Source organism: Halichoeres trimaculatus, unplaced genomic scaffold (genome assembly GCF_033239565.1).
Source record: "Halichoeres trimaculatus isolate MK-OKI-2021-1 unplaced genomic scaffold, fHalTri1.1 fHalTri1_scaffold_14, whole genome shotgun sequence".
Classification (NCBI taxonomy): domain Eukaryota; kingdom Metazoa; phylum Chordata; class Actinopteri; order Labriformes; family Labridae; genus Halichoeres; species Halichoeres trimaculatus.
The window spans coordinates 33204692-33228164 of NW_027437192.1; the positions used below are offsets into that span (position 1 = coordinate 33204692).

General features: G+C 41.4%; 1 protein-coding gene across 1 annotated transcript in view; it reads right to left on the reverse strand.

Moving 5' to 3' along the window:
* Positions 1-19087, reverse strand: part of LOC141803442 (CMP-N-acetylneuraminate-beta-galactosamide-alpha-2,3-sialyltransferase 1-like) — a 116856-nt gene extending 97769 nt beyond the window's left edge. Inside the window, exon 1 of the mRNA XM_074687471.1 lies at positions 18610-19087. The gene's annotated coding sequence lies outside the window, so the exon portion shown is untranslated. The remainder of the gene's footprint in view (positions 1-18609) is intronic.
* Between the last annotated feature and the right edge of the window lie 4386 nt (positions 19088-23473).

The window sequence follows — 23473 nt, forward strand, 5'->3', positions numbered from 1 at the left end:
TGAGCTTGCTGTAATACAGACGGCTGTGGCGTGAGACATAACATTTCACTGGTGTGATTTTTCTGCGGCTATCATGTTTTTCAGACAACAGACAAACAGAGAGACAGACAGATCGGTGACTTTGACTGAAGAACAGAAGGCGAGAGTTCAGACTTAGAACCACGACCAAAAAAACAAAAACTTTTGAGGCAGTTGCTCGGTCTACAGCTTTGTCAATCCAAGGTAGGATTCCTGAATCATTTAATGCTGTTTTAAGATATTTATCATCATCACTCACAAGGAGTAAAAGCAATAACCTGTCCCGACAGAACATCATGATGTGGTGCTGGACAGCGCTCAGGCTTCATCCTCAGAACAAGAGTCTATCAACGGCATTTCATATCTATATGTTTATTGGACAAAAACTGTGAAAATCAACTTATAGCAAACATGCACAACACACCGGAGCAGGCTGGCTGTTTATGCCTAAACTCAGTCAAAGCTAGGCAAAACTCATATTTTTCGTTGGCACATATTTTATTGATAACAAAAACAATTGAGAAATTTCTTGGTTTTAATGCTATGAGGCTATGTAGCTTGTTAGACCGTAAAAATCCATAATTTAGCCGCACTATTGTTTAAGCTGCAGGGTTCAAAGCGTGTGAAAAATGTAGTGGCTCATAACCTGCAAACTACAGTTTCAGTTTGATTCAAAATGATGTTTTTGATGCCACTACAGTTAAAAAATGGTTGTATCACATTTGAGGTTTTGAGGTTTGACCATAGATACTTACCTATAGATGTACAGCCTGTGTCCAAAACAGGGTAACCACCATCGTTACATCAGCTGTTTTGCTTTCTTCATGCGGTAAATGTTTACTTCATCACGTCACTGACTCGGTGCTACTGGTCTTAAAGTGTATTTTCAGAATGGCTGTGGCAGAAACGTGTCTTCTTACATCAGGAGAAATAAATCTACCACATGGATTAACCACTACTTGGACTAAATTATGTGTAACAATGCTTTACCGTGGTAATAACGGTATTGCAAAATTTGTTTCGTGGCAACATATGATACCAGTGACGGTGATGAAACCGGTATACCGCCCACCCCTAGTTAGAATCATAACTTTCTGTGTGACAGCGGTAAAAAAAAGTAACACATCACCCTGCCATGTTAAAATCTCAAGTTGACTTTTTGAAAAGAGCTTTCTGTTTGTTTGGAAAATGAGTGGCGTACACTGTTTCACTGCCATGGCTACCAACATCCAGCTGAGATGCCACCTACTTAGAAGGGCACTGATGCCTGTGGATTCACAAACAGGATCAGGCTTTACTGATCCAGCCCGTACCACACTGTACTGATCCATACCCGACCACTTGGTGGAATCAGGGCTTAAATAGTCTGTGTCTCCCTTTGTCCTGTGCCTGTCCCACATATCTTAGTGAGTTTCCGGAGGTCTGATTCTTAAAGTCTGAGTTATGTATAAAGATTATTTTTGTTCAATTTAACAAACAGCCATTCTGATTACTGAGAATTTTAAAAATTACCTTTTCTCTTTTGGCCCACTATGTTGCTGTGATTTTCTATTAAAACCTTGTCTTTTTTTAATCCAAATAAAAGCAACAGAAAACTTCTGGTTGTTGTTCCTGGGCCCTTGCATTAGTTCTTGTCAGTGATGAAGCAGAAAGCTGTGTTTTTGACTGATAAAGACATAAATGACACTATGCAGGCTGCAGAGGCCAACAAAAGCAGGCCAGCACATTCCTCTTTGAGAGAATCAAAGCTGCACATGTCCAAATGATGCAAAGTCAAAAACATGTCAAAGTCCCAAACGGTGGCAACAGTGAAAACATGCTGTGAAAAGCAGCAGACATGTCTACATGTTTACCAATTCGAGCTTGGTGCATCTGTAACTGGTTATTTTAAAAGCATGGATCAAAAGCAGGCCAAAGTAAGATTACACAATCACAAAGGAGCTGTTGCCACAGACCGGGGGGAACACAGTCGCTAAGATCAGGAGGTTCCTCTGAGATGAATGGTTGTGCAAGAGCGAGCTCATCAGGGAGGCAAAGTGGCCCGCAGCAGTCTAAACAACAGAAGTGTGTACCATGTGATGGTTCTCCCGCTCTGCTGGTATCAAAACTCATTTGCATGTTTGCAAGGTTTCAGGGCTGTACGCGGTCAGGTGGCAAGACAGGCCCTATTTTTCCCTAAAAATAAAAACCGAGTTCATCTTAATTATGCAGGATGAAGCACTCTACGGGACAAGGAAAGGTAACTTCAGGTCGCAGGGAAGTGGAGTTTAAATGTCTGGTTGTTATATCAAAAGATTTGATGATGAGCAAACGTTCTGAGGAGGTTTCAATGTTTTATGGAGCCTTGAATAAAATGATTTTACAGCTATGCAGGTGAGTTCCCATTGAGTACATCTATTGTTCTATTGAAAGTCCCTGTAAGGAGTTTTTGAGTGATCTTGATAACGTCTCCCTTCTAGATATATGCCCTAATCACAATCCACACTTTTAAACGAGATTATCAGCACCGATATAGGTTATTCCTTAATGCTACTTTGTAGCTTCCCAATCAAGTTGCACGGAATTGATTTATGGCAAGTCTAAGATCTGTGTTTTTCTCTGCTGAAAATGATTTCTGTGATTAATTTCATAGTGGTGGTGGACACTGGAGCCTAACTGTCAGACAAAAAAGGACAGAAGAGAAGAAGAAAGATTAACAGGAGAGACACAGAGCATGAGCTAAAGGCTAAAACATGGGATTAGGACTAAAACAGAAGCTAAACACAAGCTAAATGCTAAAAAAAAAAGCTAAATGCTAAATTACAAGCTAAAGGCTAAAACACAGGTTAATCTGTTTGTGCTAATGTTGATTCCAACCCACAGTCAGCAGTTATTCTGCAGTGGTCTGTTCAAACTTGAGAGTCTATCAATAAATGAAGAGTGAGGTTACGGCTACTAAACTAAGGTACAAACTCAAAAAGTTTGCTTGTTGTCACATTTCAAAGCGTAGCTCTTCCTAACTGTTGATAAATACCTTATCTCATAGAGTTGTATCTGGTAAAAAGTTGTCTTGAACAAAGAAAATTTCTCCCAAAACAAACACACACACACACACACACACACACACACACACACACACACACACACACACACACACACGCACACACACACACACACACACACACACACACACACACACACACACACACACACACACACACACACACACACACACACACACAGTGTTTCCCTTACCATTATAGCAGGTGCCAATGGAGGCACCCACCCCCCACCCCACTCTGGAAGTCGAGTTAATTCTATTTTCCATACATCACAGTAGAGGCAATTTAGAGTAACCTTTCTCATATACTAGGTCTTTTTTTAATTAAACAGACTAAATAGCATTTTGTCATTCATCTAATTTACATGACGTGATGTCATTTAAACACCATTGCATTCACATTTCTCCTCATGCTGGTTCACGCACGGTAAAGTTCCACTCCAGTACATTCACAGACACACATGCATATTTACACATACAGACAAACACATAGTGGACAGAGAGATGGGAAAACCACCACAAGGAACATCTGCCAGCACCTTCTCTGTGAAGATGCAACCTTTGCCCTCCTGCTCCCTGACTGCATTTCTAATGTTCACATTATGCTTTAAAGCTGTGGACTCAGATGCAGTGACGCTACAGGAGAGGACTTGTTGATGATCATTTCTTGTGGCTTGTTTAAAGCATAAGGTTGTTGAATTCAGAAAATAGTTTCATTTTTAGACATGTAGAGAAAAAACAATTAGTAGTTTGTCCCACACTAACTGTATTCTTCTACTTGTTACAAGCTGCTGCAGAGTTTACACTGCTCAAAGTTATGAAAACACAGCAAATGAATAAAGGAGATATTATCTAACCACAGATAGCAAGTTCAGAAATGTCACAGCTAGGGGTCTGACCTGCGCTCTGGGTCATCTGTGGGCTCTTTAACGCCTCCCAGTGACCCTGAAAGGACGCAGCCTTTAAAAAATGACTCTATGAAAAGCTTTGCCAACAGATGAATGATTGTATGCAGAGGTGCCCACACATTGTAAAAAAGCATGCTCTGCAAAACGACGAGGGCTAAGCAAACACCTGCCACCAGCTTTAAATCAATGTCTGCAAATGACAAAGGCATGCACTGCTGCTCTTAACGCCCCCAGGACGGACAGGGCTCTGCTCGGGTTAGAGAGAAGGAGAAATGCTTCCAGACAAGGATGTTTGGGGAGGAAATGTGCTGCCCTCTGCTACAAAACACACAATGCACAGCCACAGGAGCATTCTCTTTCAACCAGACACCAAAGTGCACATCCACCAGGGACAAAAGGGAGGTTTTTACCCCGACTTTTACATTTTGTTCGAACATGGTGTATTGATCCAGAAAAATGTGCAGACAGAGAGAGACTCCTTTGAGTCTGGAGAGTGGAGGGAGGTAACAAGTCCTACACCCAGACGTCTTCAGACGGAGGAAACTCATCCCAAAAGGTCACGCTTGTTATCATGGCAATGAGTGCATTACTGAGTTTCATTTTTCCCTTTTTAATACTTACTTACAAATTAGCTGTTCCCCGTTTTTACCTTTAACTCATTTCTTCAGCATATTGAAGTGGAAGTGGAAAGAATGAACTTTGCTTTAATGTGTTTTCATTTCAGACTTCAAGGCTATAAATCCTGGAGAATTAGACAGAGCCTGTAGACCTTTGATATCCAGGCCATGTCCACCACAGAATCAGCCTCTGCTCCCAGGACTGATTAAAGCATTAGTGAGGACAGAAATTATTCATGACCATTATAGAAGCCAGCCAACTCTTGTGTGGGTCTCTGACAAGACATGAACTAAGATGTGGGTCAAGGACTTCCTTACTTGATGTTCAGGAACATCTGAATAGAAATGAAGGAGAAGAAAAAATCCACTCTTACAGAAACTTAATGCTTCACTGGGAACAGGTACATTCACCAGACTCTTTATCAAGGTTCACCTGTTTATTCACACAAGAATCTGAGCAGCCAATCACAGGGCAGCAACTGAATACTTTCAGTCATGTTTGCTTTTCTTTGTTCAAGACAACTGTTCCCCTGATGCAAAGTGGTGAGGTAATTTGCATTAATTTGTAAACTTAATTTGTATTTTTGTGTCAAGATGGTGAGCAGAGTATAGCTTTTAGCCCTTAGCTTGTGTTTTAGCCTTTAGCATGTGCTCCAGCCTTTAGCTTGTGTTTTAGCCTTAAGCTCATGTTTCAGCCTTTAGCATGTGTTTTAGCCTATGCCTTGTGTTTTAGCCTTAAGTCTGTATTTTAGCCTCTGTCTTAGCCTTTCAGCTGTACATAAGCCTTAAGCTTATGCTTTAGCCTTTAGCATGTGCTTCAGCCTTTTAGCTTGTGTTTTAGCCTTATGCTTATGTTTTAGCCTGTTTCTTAGCCTTTCAACTGTATATATTAGCTTTTAGCTTGTGTTTTAGCCTTTAGCATGTGCTTCAGATTTTAGTCCTTGTCTTAGCCTTTAGCTCATATTCTAGCCTTAAGCATGTGTTTTAGCCTGCAGCTTGTGTTTGAGCCTTTAGTCTGTGTTTTAGCCTGTGTCTTAGCCTTTGAGCTGTATATTAGCCTTTGGCATGTGTTTTTGCCTGTTGCTCATGTTTTAGGCTTTAGCTTTTGTTTTAGCCTTTAGCATGTGCTCCAGCCTATAGCTTTATTTTTTAGCCTTAAGCTCATGTTTCAGCCTTTAGCATGTTTTTTAGCCTGTGCCTTTTGTTTTAGCCTTAAGTTTGTATTTTAGCCTCTGTCTTAGCCTTTCAGCTGTACATAAGCCTTAAGCTTATGTTTTAGCCTTATGCTTACGTTTTAGCCTGTTTCTTAGCCTTTAGCTTGTGTTTTAGCCTTTAGCTTGTGTTTTAGCCTTTAGCATGTGCTTCAGCCTTTAGCCCGTGTCTTAGCCTTTAGCTCGTGTCTTAGCCTTTAGCTTTTGTTTTAGCCTTAAGCATGTGTTTTAGCCTGTAGCTTGTGTTTTTGCCTGTAGTTTGTGTTTAAGCCTGTGTCTTAGCCTTTCAGCTGTATATTAGCATTTAACTTGTGTTTTAGCCTTTAGCATGTGCTTCAGCCTTTGGCCTGTATTTTAGCCTTTCTTGTTATTATCACTCTCTTGTTTAGCTTTCACCTCCTTTTCTGTCTTTTTCAGCAGAGAAAAACAGATCCCTAAATCATTTTGGTCCAATCTGTCTGAGAAGCTAAGAAGTAGCATTTTGAAAGAACCTTTTATGTTACTAACAATCTTTTTTTAAGTGTGATAATGAGCAGACGTATCTAGGTAGTGTTTTTCAGGATCACTCAGAAAGTCTTCACAGGGACTTTAAGCTCTAGCTGAGTGTTGCTGCAGCTTATCCTTGTTGTTAGCCTTTCAATCCTGTGTCCTATCTATTCCAAAAAAAAGCTTTCTCTTTCTGCTCTGCATTTATTCCTCTGTCAAGTGTGTGACCCTCAACCTCCCTTTGCTGCTCAATCTCGCAGTTTCATCACCTTCTTAATCCCATCAACATCATCAGACATCTTCCCAGTCTTCACTTTCTTCTTCTGAGCCTCGGACACAGTCAGCAGCACCTCCCCCACCACCGTCTGGACTCCTTAGGGGGTTGATTTTGCTGCAGCTCAGGGCAGATACTCTTCGATCACACTGCCTCCCTGAAGAGCTCAATGCCAAAGAGTCTCTGACAATCAATGGAAACCACAACGTCTGTAAAATCTTTATTTTCCCAACTCCTGTCTCTAGCTTATCTACTTCCATCAACGTATTCACCTAAACAAGTAAGGATACAACTATCCCTCATTTCTGCTGCTCCAACAGTCCTGGGCAGTGTTGTCTTGAGAAAATGAGCCAGAGGCCGGAGGGAGAGAGCTGGCAGGGCTTCTTGGTTGAAGAAAAAAAAAAGGGACCAAACTATTTTTTACTGCTCATATTGCAATCCAGGAAGTAGTGTGACTTTTACACACAAAACTACACTCTAAAAAAGTGTGACCAGGCTTATTTAATATTTACAGAATAAATTCTAGTGACCTATACATGAAAAAAACAACAGCTGTGTGCTGTTTGGTATGTCATCATGTTGATTTATTTGAATTTAAATAATTCATCGATTGCATTTTATTCATTTTTATTTGAATAAAATCAGCTGAAAATCACTGAGTAGATTACATTTAATTACTGCATTTAATTACATTTTATAGGTTAAGTCACCAATGTCAAAAAATCAATAAATGCTACTCGACAGAAACATCTGTCATCGATCTGTTCAGGGTGAGATGTTTCCATAACAACACTTACATCTGTGTTGCTGCAGCAGCTGAAAATTGTTCTGCATCACTGTGAGTTAGCTGACAGGTTTACTGGCAGTAGCCTATACCGTGATTCAGAGTCAAACTTTGTTCTGAGAGGTCAGTAAAAGTCAGATTTACTGCACTTTTTTCTAATTCTTTCAGACACCTCAGCCCCTCCCATCTGTTTAGTAAAGCTACAGCTTTCAAGTGTTACCTAGAATGCCTCTGTGAATCATAACCTAACAGTTAAGCCCATAGACATATATACATAGACGCCTCAACAAAATGCTAACAGTAGGAGCTGGTACTCTCTCACTTTATCTCAAGTGTTTTTCTTCTTCTTCACATTTTTGAGATTTCCAAGTGATACTGGCTTGAGGAGGCCCCCTTTACAGCGTCTCTCCATACAACCACAGGCACACCGATGGCAACCCCTCCCTGCCCCTACCATCATATCACCTGCTGCTAATGATGTTGTTGTTCCTCCTCTGCTTGTTAATACTCCACCCTTTGTGTATTTTTATGACTCTTTAATACTTTCTTTTTTTTATTATTTACTATGATATATTTACATTTACAGTTACTTCAATTATACTGCCGCTGCTGGTGTTAAATGACTTTTCTCCCTTTTAAAACAAACTATTAATATTACTGTTATTCTACTTATTATCATTGTAACTTATTATCTTTTTTTAATCTTTGTTCTTATAAGCAGCCATACTACAGTTGAATTAAATTTCATTTTTATTGTTGCTGATGTTGCCATCATTATTATTGATTTTACTACAATTAAGTAGTAATTAAAGGAAATATTTATTACTATATTTTATTTTATTACTATTATATATCTATATCTATATCTATATATATCTATATCTATATATATATATATATATATATATATATATATATATATATATATATATATATATATATATATATATATATATATATATTATTATTATTATTATTATTATTATTATTATAGTAGAAAATATGTGTGAAGTTTGCATTGTGAATTAATATATATATATATAAGTTAATATAAGTATATATGTATGACCACAAAAATGTTGCTCATATGTTTCGTCTGTCCGTCTCACTGTCCTGTCTCATTGCACGACAAAAAATACCCCATTAACAAGTCTTTTAATTTGAAAGAATGTATTAAAATGTGTGACCACGTCCTGTATTAGTAGTACATCTAAGTTGTTTGAAACAAACATATCAATGTGAAAATAGGGTAAAAATTTGCTGAGTTATGCTCGCATTCTACACCTTTCTCAGTATAATAAATGCAGTAGGGCGGCGTGTGAGAACCATCCAAGATGGCGGCCGGCAGCTATGTCAACTCCACTAGGCAGCGCCAGTCAATGAGGCGTCTATGTTTATAATGTCAATGGTTAAGCCCTCCTCTTTGAGTGCCTCCTTGTGGTAGGCAGCATGCAAGCCGATGCTGAAAGCCGCGTGGGTTACGTAATAGTGTGACGTCAAAGCAGCGCGACACAGTGTACCCCACTTATAAATCCAACGAAGATGAAAAACGCGACACAGTAAACAAAGAGCAACGATGAAGACATCCAGCAATTTGTCATCTTTGTGATTGGCATGTAGCTCTTTGATACAAAGAACATCCAAGTTTTGTTTCAGAGAAGACTGTGTGCTGCCTGGAGAAACACAGGAAGTGATGATTCTTTCAACCAATCAACTGACTGCAGTGTTTTTAGCCCCACCTTCTGGTGTCAGATCAGTTTAGACTAACACCCCAACCGAAGGGTACCACAAAGTAGGACGGCTCATTTCGATTTTGGGGGGATTTGTCCTGAGTTAGTCAGTGGAAACTCCATAAAATGTGCGCCGTAACGAGACAAACTGAAACTAACCTGCTGTATACAGAATGACAATAATGTCTAAGTGTAAGCATTTCTCTGTATGTTGGTTATTTACACACAAAAAAGAAGATTTTGAAAAACACTTAAATGCATGTGTAAACAAAGTTGCAGAAATAAATGTTTACCTGCTGTGTTCTTATGTATGGTAATTTATTTACTGACCTTCAGTAGATACTTGCAACAAGAGGTCAGGATATTGAGTAGATTTAACATAAAAATATTATTGCAACAGACCAATTATAAGTTGGTAAAACTTATTTTATGAAATGAATCTAAATCAGTCTTTTCCAGATATTTAGAAAGAAAGCCTTAATTTTACTCCAATAAATAAGTGAATATAAATCCTTAGCATCAAGATATTTCATAAATAGAAATCAATTTCAGCTCAAGGGGGAACGTCGGGTTAAAAAAATGAAGCCTATGTTGAAGTGCAAAAAGTTGCTGTTCATCTGACACTGCAAAAAGACCAGAAACTGTGACCACACCAAGACAAAATAACTGACTTTACAGCATTAAAAACATATTTACACTGTATGTGGATGATTTATTTTCTAACTCTATGGTTTAGAAGTTATTAGGATCATTTGACTGTCCAATCACAGACACAGCTCAGCTCATGTGACTGGCGGGCTTCCTGTAGCGTTCGAAAGGACACTCACAGCCTTCGTCATATCCAACATGGACATGTCTGCCCATTGGCTTCATTTCACAGTATCAGGAAAAGACGGGTGATATGGAGAAGACTATGTCCATACATTCTATGTTTCAGTTATATGATTAATGAAAATAAATTAATTCCACCTAATTAATTAGTAATCCTGAATCACTTTTTTGCAGATATTTGGTATGCCCAAATGACATTTTTCAGATACCTAGACTGATCTGGTCATCATTTTCAAACAGTGTGTCTTGGTCATTTTACAGACAGATTCAGGGATTTGTTTTCCTCCTGTTTAGTTGCTCTTTATGTGTACCACCTGTGTCTTCTTTCACACCTGTGTTTGATTGCTCTCCTGTCTTTATAGTCTCTGTGTTTCTTTGTCAGTTCATTGTCTGTTTGCTGTCGTGCTGTGTGTCCTGTTGCGTGTCTCCCTTGTGAGTTTTTCTAATGTTTTTGGGTTCTGTTTCTTTTGTTAGTTTTTGGTTTCAAGTTTTGGATTTTTGAGTTTAGTTTAGTTTAGATAAAGACCCTTTTGTTTATTTGTATTTGGGTTCTACTTTTGTTTCCTGTTTTTTTTTTCAGATTCCTGACAGTTTTATATTTTTAAAACTCTTGGAGTGTGACTTATCATACATCAAGTGACAGCTCAAGAAACAAACTCGTCATCACACAGAAAGCATGGATGCATTGAAGTGGTTCAGATATCCTTATTCCAGATGTGTTTGTACTGGTTTTGTCACCTATGGTTAAGAACAATGTCTCAGGGCTTCTGGAAGGTTCTCAGTCACCCAGGTAATCCTGAGGCTGATCTGAGAAGAAAACTGGACGTGGGGGATTTGTCACAACACTGGTAGACTGACGACACTCAGAGGTTTCCATGTTTCAGCTCTGTCCCCTCAGTCTGCTCAGAGCTGAGCTGGAGCCGTGCTTTATTTATTCCTCTAAATGTTTTCAATAAGCAGGTATGTTTAATCTTTTGAAAATGCAGCTGGAGGTTACATCTCCCTTTTCTCCCACAGCATTAGAAGCACTCTTCTCCTCCTTGTATTGAAATGAGCAGCTCATTATGTGGCTAAATCTCAAATTTGGCTTCTCTCAGGTACTCTAAGTGCCTCGGCAGTTAAGCAAAGAGGAGTATTTACATTTCCTTCGCTCATTATTCCTGCAGTGACCTCGAGAGCCAAATGAAGCTACACTGTGTATCTGAGTGAGTCCAGTCAAGGAGAAGTCCTCACAGAGCGGAGCTGCTGTTCTTCACCCACCATGTTTAATTAATGAACTGTTATTAACGGTGCTACTGGTGGAGCATTAAGAGAGCTAATGATTCTACTGTCAGTAATTATATCACAGATAGGCCTGTTTATTATGATTGGTCTGCATACAGCAGTGCTTTTATCGCCTTTGCATGGGGATATATTTATTTAATTGACCTTCACATTGAAGTTGACTTATTGTTGCTGCTGCACTGTTGATTACACATAAGATGTATGTGCTAAAAATGACTCCTATCCTCTGGGGTAATGCTCTGTGCATACATACTGTACACGCTGCATATGTAGGATGAAATTAGACAGCGCTTGCTGCCAAAGCTGCGGGCCTGAACACGACAGTTCCTGGAAAAAAATAAACTGCAACAACAAATCACACAGATTCAGATCATCCTCTGCTCAGCTGTACACTGTTAGCACATTCTGCCTCAGGCGGCTAACACAACACTGTTACTGAGCAATTTTAAGCTCCGCTCTCAGCTCGACCCATCAAGATTAAATGCATTGTCAGAATCTGCTTTACATTTCGCTGTGATCGGAGAACAAATGCACGACACGTTGGGGAGAAAAGTGAACTTTAGGCGCTGGAGCTGGGAGACAAAACAAGCCCATTGACTTTTGTGGTGTAAGAACACAAAGGTCTTTTGTCCTCCAGAGCACAGCGATGCGTGGCACCTTCTATCAGAGGTTTGTTTGTGTCAAACACAGGACACACCTGTCTGGCCTTTTGAAAGGACAAGGCATTATCATCCCGTGGTCTTGGGTGAGTTATTTCAGATTTATGAGGGTCACGGGTGAAGTTTCTTCCACTGTGGAATCAACATCACCCTCAATCACAAACACACGACTGATCACTATCTTTCTGAGGATGCTCAGCAAAGTCTGAGAGGGAAGCAGCTGCAGTATTTTTAGGAAATCGCAGTATTTTTAGGAAATCACAGATTTGGGTTTAGTGTTGTAACTACAGGTATTTACAGGTAAAAATCCTTTCCTTGCATTTTCCTGCTGAATGGGCGCTGCAGCATGCTAAAGCAGTTTGTTGACTTCTGTACAGGAGAAGAAGAATGGTGACTGGATCGAAAAGAGAAGACAACATCAGCAGCAGTCGCTGGAAAAATGAGAATACTGCTGTGAGAGCCACAAACGGAGAACACGGCAGACTGATGAAGGTTGTAACATGTCAGCAAACGGATCATGCTGCTGAAACATAAAGACTGAGACGTGCTCCACACAGCACCAAACGGCATGTAGGCTGTCATCATCTACACCTCACTGGGGTTTGAATCTGATCTGGTACACAGGAGCTGCTAATCAGGTGACTGTCAGAACCCAAAGGTACCAGGACTACAAAACAAGAGTCAACAGCAGAATAAGCTGTTTGGCATCAGCATTCAACCCACAGACTCAGCTCTGCTACTCATTCCACACATGAAGGTTCCTTACAGATGTGGCTCTGTTTAAAAGGGAAATAAAACAAAGAAGCACACAAAGTTCTTTCTTTGTACCATAAATAAAAAAATTGCAGAGTCCTTGTCCCTGTGAAGAGTTTCTAAGTGATCTTGAAAAAGTCTCCCTTCTAGATATATTCCTGATCCTAATCCACACTTTAAAATGAGATTATCAGCACCAATGTAGGTTATTCCTAAATGCTTTTAGCTTGATTTTACAGGATATTTTATGGCACATCTAAGTCTCTATGACAACACCACGCCAGCAGATGAAGTTTAGAAGAGGGAAGCGAGATCTGTGTTTTTCCCTGCTCAAAACAAATTCTGTGATTGATTTTGTAGTGGTGGTGGACACTGGAGCCTAACTGTCAGACAGGAAAAGGACAGAAGAGCAGAAGAAAGATAAACAGGAGAGAGATAGAACACGAGCTAAAGGCTAACACAGGAGCTAATCTGTTTGTGATGATATCCATACAAACCCACAGTCAGCAGTTATTCTGCAGTGGTCTGTTCAAACTTGAGCTTCTATCAATAAAATGAAGAGTGAGGTTACGTTAGCTCTGCTTGGTAGATGACTGGCAGAACATAACCAGGATTCACTAACGTTACACTAACATGGCTTAGAGCACCGGGCTGTCACCAAACTATAGCACAAACTGTCACGTTAGCTCACAGATACATTAGCACACCAGGCTGCTGATAGCGCTACATATAGCCGTTTGCTTGTTGACATGTTTCGAACCGTAGCGCGTCATAACTTACTAAAAAATACCTTACCTCCACACATTGTATTCAGTAAAAAGTTGACTTAATAAAGAACTATTGTTTCGACCTGATCTCCATTTAATTCCAAAACCAACACACCGCTTGGTAAGAGCCACGTCTCCTCTCTTTAAGATCAATTAGTTGATGCTTTTTGAAACAAACCCATGAGATAAACTCTAAGATGAAGATAATCTTGGTTTTTATACTATAAATAAGCATGATAGATCATTTTAACAGCTTTTATTTCAAAAGGAAAATATATTTTTAACACTATGATGAGGAAAGGGTCACATTGACCTCTTTTAGGACCCTGAGGGTGGGAGTGGTCTTCGTCCTGGTCCTCTCTCACACAGCAGCAGGCAGAGCAGAACATTACGTGGGTGGTTTGGATCCAAAGGATCCTCCTAGCCTGATTCTAGCAGCGCCTTTGGTAAACACGCTTTAGGCTGGTGGAGTGCTGCTGTATTGTATGCTAAGCCAGCGAACCACTTCAGCCCTGTTTGCTGTGTTCTCAGTGCCAGGCTGTGATTTTCCCTGTCTGGACCTTCTCTGTGACACTAAAAGCCTTTCAGATAGCGCTCACGGTCCTGTGCTAATTGTTTTTTTCTCCAGCAGAACACAGGAAACAGATCCCCACAGGCTCCGTGGAGTGTTGAAATGCTGCCATGTCACAATCAGCCTATGATGTGTTACGAATCTAAAAACAGACGTGTGCATTATGATGGGATTACTCTGGGCTCTCTGAACCTTCCTCTCATGCTGGCTGTGCATGGGACATAAAACAGTATTTCACCACTGGCCTGCTCACTTCAGCTTCTTCATCTCCACGTAACTCCAAGGCTGAGGGTTTGCTGCGAGCACCTGCTGAGTTAAAGGCTAGGCCAGGTGGTACACAGCTTTGACTGCCAATTAGAGCGGTCGCCATGTGAGCGCCGCCCAAGATAACGTCTTATTAACAATGCACCTCCAAGGCATCACAATTACCCTTTGATTCAGTAAACACACTGTAAAACACAACACTGACTTCAGTAGAAAATATTAAGTGACCCCAACTCACTTTTCATCAAAATGTTAGCACTGATTTTAAACAAGTGATGGTAACTAGAAGGTGAAAAAGTTGAGAAACTTAGTTTTTCTGGAAAAAATTAGTGCGTAGAAAAATCAAGTTATCAGCAAGATGTTTTTATTTGATCAGTCACCACATGCACAAACAAGCCCTGATCTTCCTGCTGCTTTATTTCAACAACATTTGTGGGCAAGTCCACATACACTAAAAAAAAATAAATGTTGGTCCAACTTGCACAAAAAAATGTCAAGTTTATTTCAAATAACTGTTTTAAGCTGGTCTAATAAAAACAAAAAATAATAAAAAAGTCACATGAGTTTTAATTCAATTCATTTCAAATCATCACCTTAGATAAATCAAACTCAAAACAGTCAAAGTTACCTAAAGTTTCTATACTTTTCAATGAAATATTCTCTGTAACCAAACTAAAAAAAACTGCTCCTTTATATTTTAGGAAAATGGTTTTAGCAAAGTAGTTTTTGTCTTTGACAATGTTTTGTAACCGTGAGTGAGGAGGGAACACTGTGGGAGATGCACAGTTCCAAGTGGCATAGACTGTGCTTCACATGGCAAGGACTGTTTGTCTGTGCATTACAGCATGGACCAGCTGTCTATGGTCCACATGGTATGGACTGGCTACTGTGCTTGAAACTAGTGTTGTTGCGATACATAAATTATGGCTCGACACCTGCCTAACATATCTTGATACTGATACTTAAAGATTGAAACCACGGCAAAACCTAAAACATCAGAAAAAAGAAGCTGCCCGACTGACGGCTTTGTAAGCCAAATTTTGCTCCATGGACCATCTTTTTCACCAAGCTGCGTTTGGTTCACAGGAGCACTGGAACTTGATGTCTGTAACTCCGTCAGTGTGTTTACATGCAGCTTAAATCAAAAGGTGAGGTAGTCAGCACAAGATCGGACAGTTAAGATGCACGTTAACAACTTTGTCACACTGAAAACAAGGAGCATGGCTCAACGATACATGCAGCTTATACTGGCTCACTGTCAAACTTCACGACAGCACATGTGCTTTGGAAAGAGCACAAGTCTCCGCCCACTTCAGGGAGGAGAGAGGACCCAGCTCGGTGGCTGCAGACTCACAAATTGCTTGACTCAAAATGTCTCTGATTCAGAGAGAGAGAAATGCCATGGAGCATCGATTCTTAAAAAAGTGGTATTGTTTACATTTTGAAAACAGGGAGTATCGATACTTATTCAGTATCCGTGGTATATCGTGCAACCTTACTTTAAACATCATCCCTGTGATAATTTAAAGCATATATATATGTATGTATATGTATGTATATATATATATATATATATATATATATATATATATATATATATATATATATACACACACATATATATATCATAAGGCACACTGTAAAAGTTTAAAACTTTTTTTGAGGAAACAAGTTTCCATAACTTTTTAAAGTAGGGTCATCTTATTATACTTTTCAGTGCAGAAAACAGCTACGTGTCAAGCTTTTCCACAAAACCATCTTTTCCTTCTTAGTTTCCAAATTATAATCTGCTGTGAAAAGTACAGCACTTTAAAGCATCAAGGAAGAAACAAAGTCTCTCTAAGTGAGCGCTCATGGATCAGAATACTTATTATGGAAGAGAGTCCCATGTCGAGTGAAGAAGAAAGGCCTGACAAGGTCAGCGTCGTTGCAGGCTGAGCATCACGATTATAAGAAGGAGAAGAGAAAGAAAAGATGCTTTACATTGGTGATGACAGTTTGGGGGATTGATGCACACGCTCAGCCTAAACGAGTCTAACACAGAGTGATTAGGACAGCAAGAGGATAATTTGTACAGAGTGGCTCAGTTTGACAAGAAAACAATCCCACTGGAGGGAGCAGCGTGTGCCCGTTAAATTAGAGAGGAAACAAAACGCCTCAGATCTGCAGTATGGAAATGTACAGCACTGATAAAGCTGAGCTAGCCATAAGACAGGAAGCACATCTGCTCCACGGTACAGTATGGTTTACATAATGCATCCATCCCTCTTGAAGAAACACCAGCTGTGGACTCCTTCTCTGTGCTGCTCCAAAGGCACCTGCCAATAAACATTATCATACAAGCAGCCGCAGATAAAAGCCACGCGGTAATTTGACAAGCCTAATTGCAAGAGTGATGCATCGTCTCGACGTCGCTGATTGCGCTTGGGGAAGATTAAGACAGCAATCACATGGCGGCTGTCTTTGTGGCAGAGGCAGCCGGGGCTTAAATTGTCATTTTGCAATCATCTGCGATAGCCTCCCGAGTGGGTAGAGTGAAACCATGATAGACGGAGATGTTGCTCCAGAAGTGCTCAATGCACGGTCAGTGATTCTTCGTGGGCCTGGAGCGAAAGAAGTCTGCTCATGCTCCAAAAGGAAAAAAAGGATGGTGCTGAGGTGTTTCTTGGAGAAAAGCCAGAACTGTTAAGTGGAAACAGAGGGCACATCAAAAAGCCGGGGAGAAGTCCAAGGGGAAAACAGCGAAGGAGGAGAGCGTCTGTGACAGAGCTGGGAGGCCCCAGACAAAAGACACTCAGTGTTAGTGAAATCTTCCTCTACATGCTGCAGACCCGTGCAGACCACCACCCCTGGGACCTGAAGCAGCTCTGCTTCACGTTTGGTCTCAGACCTTGTTGGAAATGGTACTAAAAGCGTCTGATTGGGCCTGTGGTGAGGATTCCTCCGTCTGCAGCCGGAAGCCTGAACGCTGGAGCTGAATACCTGATTACAGTAAACCCTGCGCCGCCTTAAATCTGCCTTCGCTCCGCCGCAACTAAAGACTAGAGGAAATGCCTCACAGGGAAGATCTTAAAAGTGGAAGTTGGAGGTTGTAAGAGAAACTCGCAGGAACTTTGAGCGAGACATAGGGCGCCCTTGTCGAAAGCTTTCCCGATCCGTGCAGGCGGCGTGGCGTGTTTTAAAAGTGAAAAACAGCAGCATGACTGCGACGGCGGCGGTTTCATCAGACTTTTCCTTGCAGCATGTCTTCATCTGGCTGGCAGCTGGTGAGAGGTGCCGTGATTCACAGTGACTCACTGCTTCTTCCACACTCCATTGTTGAAAAGAAAGGTCTCCTTTCAGAGGAATCACACAGACCTCTGAAATGACATCCAGTTTACAGATGAGAGGCTGACTGGAGAGCGTATTATCAGGATGATACACACCCCTCTTTAAATAGCTCCTCTATCTCCTATAGTGTAACAAATGGCAATTACTTATGGCAACTCCCATTTCCAGATTTAATTGGGTTCCTTGATAATGGGTGCCACCAAAGTGCCCCATCTCCATCTCTGCCATCCTCCTCTTTAAATACTGCAGCACAGTCCCCCCCAAGGTCACGCCATCCAGTCTGATTGGCGCGGTGATGAGCAGGCGGCTCGGCTAATGTATTCCACTTGCTTATTATTTATAATGGCGAGGAGAGGTTTGAGTGGAAAATTAACCAGCACGCTGCTGACAAATTCGTCACTAAATGAGGCGATGTTTCCTGTAGAACACAGCACAGAGGGATCATTTCTAAACTCATGACCCGGGAATCACGGGTCTACTCACCGGGGTTTACAGTGACGATGAAACACAGCAGGATTAATGTTTACAAAAGGTTTCTGTCAGAGGAAATGTCTGTTTTCACTTAGTGATGCTGCCTCCTGACAGTCACACCTGGTGGACTCTGTTCTGTGCTCGTCTGTGAGGATGCAACAGTTGCTCTGACTCTGGTCCACAGCTGAACACCGGGGACTGCTTTTGAAGTTAAGAGGCTGAGCGGTTCACAAGTTAACCAGCAGCCACCAAAAGATGTAAAGCACAGAAATGAGAAGCAGTGCTCAGAGAGAAAAGTTATTTTTCTTTACCCATGACTCCAGAGTGTGGGCTCACACCAACACCGACAAAGAGGAATATGCACGGACAGGAACAGCACTCATCACACTCTCCATCTTCTAAACATTAGGGCAGGAACTAAGCAGCAGGAACATGTACTGGACCCCGCGTTGTTCATATTTCTGCAGATTTTTTCTTCATAAAGTTCCAGAGCAACACCTGGTTAGCAGCACTTTGCAGACGTGCGCTCCGCGGTTCGACGGATACCTCTAAAGAGGTCGAAAGGAAATCCTACAGATGTCTCAGAAAGCATGCTTTGCGTTTCTACTCACTGAAAGTCCGAGAGTCCGAGCGGCGCGGCGGCGGCGGCGGCGGCACATCCACGGAGAGGAGGAGAGGAGGAGAGGAGGAGAGTAGAGGCAGGCGAAACCAGCAGCCACAGCGTACAGGTTCCAATCTACGGGCAAAACAAGCTCCAAACTGCCAACCTCACACCGCTGCCTGTAAGAAACGGAGAGCAGCAGCAGGAGGAGGAGGAGGAGGAGGTTTCAGTCGCTCACCTCTCCGTACGAACACATCCATGCGTCTTTCTCCTGCGAGCGAGCAGGGAGGAGGGGAGCAGGCTCCTCGCGTAGTCCGCTACTCGCTTCCAGGCAGTGAGAGGCATGCATTTTAAGTCTGGAGCGCTGACCATGAGGGGCACAAGACCGCTACGCCCCTCACACACAAACACACACACGCACACGCACATGCACACGCACACACACTCACTCACTCACACATGCTCATATCAGGATTTTTTGGCATGCGTGTCCTGGTCCTGCTGTTCTCTTCCAGCTCAGTGCTGCAGGAATGAACAATAAGAAATCTTATTTTCTCTAAAAATATCATACTTTGTGCAGTGGTCTTCAGTTATTTTACATAAGTCATGAATAAAACCATATTAATTAAAGAACAAACACAAGAACGATCCAGTGCAGGAAACCCTGAGCCAAGCTGACCTGTGGTTCCTCTCTAAATAGTCCATCTATATCTGCTCCCATGGATCACCACAGCTTGTGTCCATAAGTGCAGCAGTCTAATAGGATAATGGAGCTGAGTGGTCAGTTTACCTCCTGAGAGCAGGGTGAGCTCAGCCATGCTAAAGTTCACTCAGCCAGAATAGCCTCAGGCCTGCAGAGACCTGTTGGTCAGATCTGCTCCTCCTGGACCCCCTGCTGACACCAGCTGGAGTCTTTACAAAGCCGGCAGAGTCTTAAGGATTGATTTTTTTTCCTTTTAGTGTAAAAAAGAGGAAAGTTCCTGAATGTCATCACAAATATGGACTACGTTTACATGCACAACGTGTATTGGCCACCTTTCCACCAAGTGGTTCAGTTCGGTTTGTCTGGGTACACATTTTATGGCGTTTCCATTGACTAATCCCTTAACAACCGAGACGAGCAGTCTCACTTTTTGGGACCCTTCTGTTGGAATGCCAGACCATAATCTGCATAATTAATGGACGTAGTCTCCCTGACAGCACCCGTTTGTTTCTGACATGGACTTTTGAAGCAAATCGGCTATCGCGGCCATATTGAAAGTGAGGGAGGCTTCCAATACAGCTCTAGGTAGGGTTGCCACCCTTCCCGAAAAAAACCGAATCATCCTGTCTTTTGCTCTTGAATCTTGTGTCCAGTTTTAAATCAATACAGGATGGGATTGGTCTCATGTTTCCTTAATTTGCCTTGAACGCAGCACCACTCTGCCTGAATTCATCATGCGTTCGTGTGCGCCCACTAGAAACGGCAGTTGATTGGTAGATTTTAAGCGTGGAATAAGTACTCGTCATTACCAGAAGTAAACAGTCCGTAGCTGTGGCTGCATCAGGTACTCCGCCCCGTGCCCCATTGAAAAGCAAAAGTTGCAGAAACACAGACGTGAGTGTGAGTGAAACGATTTCAAAGGACACCATAAAAAATCTATCGCAGAGTGCTTTCTGTGCTACATGGTCGCCTGTCAGACACGCGAGAGCAATAATACTGCAACATCAGGAGAACAAACAAATGTCAGACTCACACTCTTCATACGTGAAGCATCTCCAGATACAGGGATCTTAATAATAAAATATTAATTTGGAAAAGTTTATCTATCTATATCTATCTATCTATCTATCTATCTATCTATCTATCTATCTATCTATTCTCAGATTGGTTGTTTCTTATCAATACATCAGGAATACAGACATTTTATTACTACAACATGAAAAAAGTTCAATACAATATTAAAAACCAATCATTCAATCATTCATGACTGAAAAGATATTCTAAAGTTCTTACATATTGACTTGAAACTTTAAGTTGGTTGCCCCCCCCCCAACCCCCCTGCTGACGGTGTCCCTTATTTTTCTGCCTCAAAGGTAGCACCCCTAGCTCCAGAGCACCCATTAGTCACATGTGCTGAGCCATGCCTCCGATTGGGCGAGCTCATGATCTTAATATCCTCTGAACTGCTGAGTTAGACAAAAAAGCACCCCTGTACAGTGCGTGCCCATAAAGCCATGACTGATTCAGACAGGAGACGTTTTTTGAACCAGGCTGTAAATATTTCTAAATTTCTGCTTTGAAAACAGCTTATTTTTTGGCTTGGTGTGTGTGACTACCTGTACTTCTGGAGCCAGCCCAAAGTGGACACCAGAGAAACAGCAGATTTTAGCACTTCAGCATTGTCTCATATTCTGAGACCGGAGGTTGCTGTTCGTGCCAAACTGAACTGATCCAATCCCAGAAGGTGGAGCTAGAAACACTGCAGTCTGTTGATTGGTGAAAAGAATGGTCACTTCCTGTATGACAGCCTTCTCTGAAACAAAGCTTGATTGTTGTTTGTAACAAAGAGCCACATGTCAATCACTTAGAAGATGAATTGCTGGATGTCTTCATCGTTGCGCCTTGTTTACTGAGTTGTGTTTTTCTTCTTTATTGGTTTTATTAGTGGAGTACACTGTCAGTGTGTCTCAAATCGCATACTTCCATACTGTGTACTCAAAATTTTCTAATTGAGTGTACTAAGCATGCTACATACTCACTGGTTTAGTGCTCAAATTTTGAGGGTGTAGTGCTGTCCCAAATCGCATACTGCTGAGCGCAGTACTTAACTGAAATGACGACATGATGACGACCTCTTCTTCTTCTACATCTAATTGCGACCAGCTTTCAGCACATTTCTGCCAAATACCGCCACTATTTGCCCACGAATTTTCAAAGCCTTTTCAGAAGTACATTAAACAAAGCTAATAACACGATCAAAATATCAAGATCTTACCATCTTTCATTGTAATTACAATGAATTGCAATCGCGCTTTGCTATGTAATCGGCACCAATGACATCTCCTCCTCCTCCTACTGGCTGAAGATGTCCCAGTATGTATTGTTTATTTGTATTTTTACCGTGTTGAGCAAACGGCCACAGCTCTCCTCCGCCATTGCTGCCAGAGGAGGAAATGAGTGCGTTGAGTGTCCACAGCTGCATACTCAAAATCCGGGCCGATTTGAGTACATCATCCTGGTACTTTTGCATACTTATTTTTCGCATACTGTGCATACTGTTTTTCATTTTGACGCACTATGCTCAAAATTTTGAGCATTTGAGTATGGAAGCATGCAATTTGAGACACACTATGTGTGTCACGCTGTTACATAACTGACACAGCTATCGGTGCATGGCTTACATGCCGTCTGCCACGAGGGGGCAGGGTTGGCTGTGGAAACACAAACAGGATAAGGCTGAACAGATCCAACCCGTACCATACCATACTGATCCAAACCGGACTGCTTGGTGGATTCGGGACTTTATATGATCACAAAGAAACCAATGCTCAATTTTTTTTCATCAATCTGATTTGAATTGCAGTTTTCACACCACATGAGCCCACTCCAGGTTTCTCACTCAGGTTTCTACCTGTAAATACACTCAACATACACTGAGTTGGACACAAGAAGCATCATCTGATTGTTTACAGATCCAAGAACATTGGTCACATATATCACTGGGAATAACATGCCATTCTTTGAAGGAAGAAAAAAACGCCTGCAGAGGAAAAAGAAAGCAGTGTGCACTCCAACCTAATCACCCAGCATGTGTTGCTTCACTTTTAAAGAGAAAAATATACCGTTTGTTGTTGCTCTGTAGTGACAGCATTGAGGTGTTTCTGAAGAAGGTCAGAGCTGATACTGAACAGGATGGAGCTCAGGTTAAAGCACAGGTTGAGCTGTTTGTGATCACGTTTGTTCCAATCAAGCGGCAACATCCAGTCTAAGAATATGAGGCAATGCAGAAGACGGCAAGCCAAATAAGTCATTTTCACAGCAGAAATGAAAATTAAAGGCCTGGTACAGAAATGTCCCCTGCCTGAATCAAGGGACAACATCGAGGGGAATGAAGCCTTTGAGGAATGCTAAAAGTTGTTCATTGAGATAAGAATCTGCCTGAGGCTGGCTGCAGAAAGACCAGAAACCTCATACACGCCAAGTTAAAAAACTAACTATAAAGACATCTTTTTCTAACTGTTCAGAAGACATTAGGATCACAAGGTGTAGTCTGACTGGAGTGACAAGGAAGGTGGCAGGAAGGCAACACTGCAGACATCTTTTTTTTCCCCAAGAAGTGTTTGTATTGGTGCAGACACGTGTCAACTCACCAAAACCAACATCAATATAAAGAAAATTAAGGCAAATTAACTCGTGATCAAATGAAAATAAGGCGCATGTTTGAGGCAGCACACGTCTGCCAGCTTTTATGGCCTCCCCAATTACCAAATTACCAGCTGCAGCTGACAGAAGCTGAGAAGGACACAGCACAAGAAAAAAACTCATTACCCCTTCACAAACTAATGAAAATAAGCTTCATAATTAACCTCAGCTTTTCTTGTAAATAAATAACCTTCTAAAAGAACAAGTGTTTTTCCAAAACAATAGAACGAAGGAAATAAAAAACTTCTTCCAGAAGCAAAAACCCAAAACAGTTGGTGCATCCTAGTGATGTCAGTAATGACATCACCAATTCCATAAAAACCCAGGAAGTGCTGGGCCAACTCCCTCAGGCTAAATGGCACCGCATGGCAAACTAAACAGAATAAACAGAAGGTGAGTGCCAACAAAGACAAATTTTCAAAATGATGTTAACCCTTAGATTAAAGGCTGAGTGTGTGTGCTGGAAATG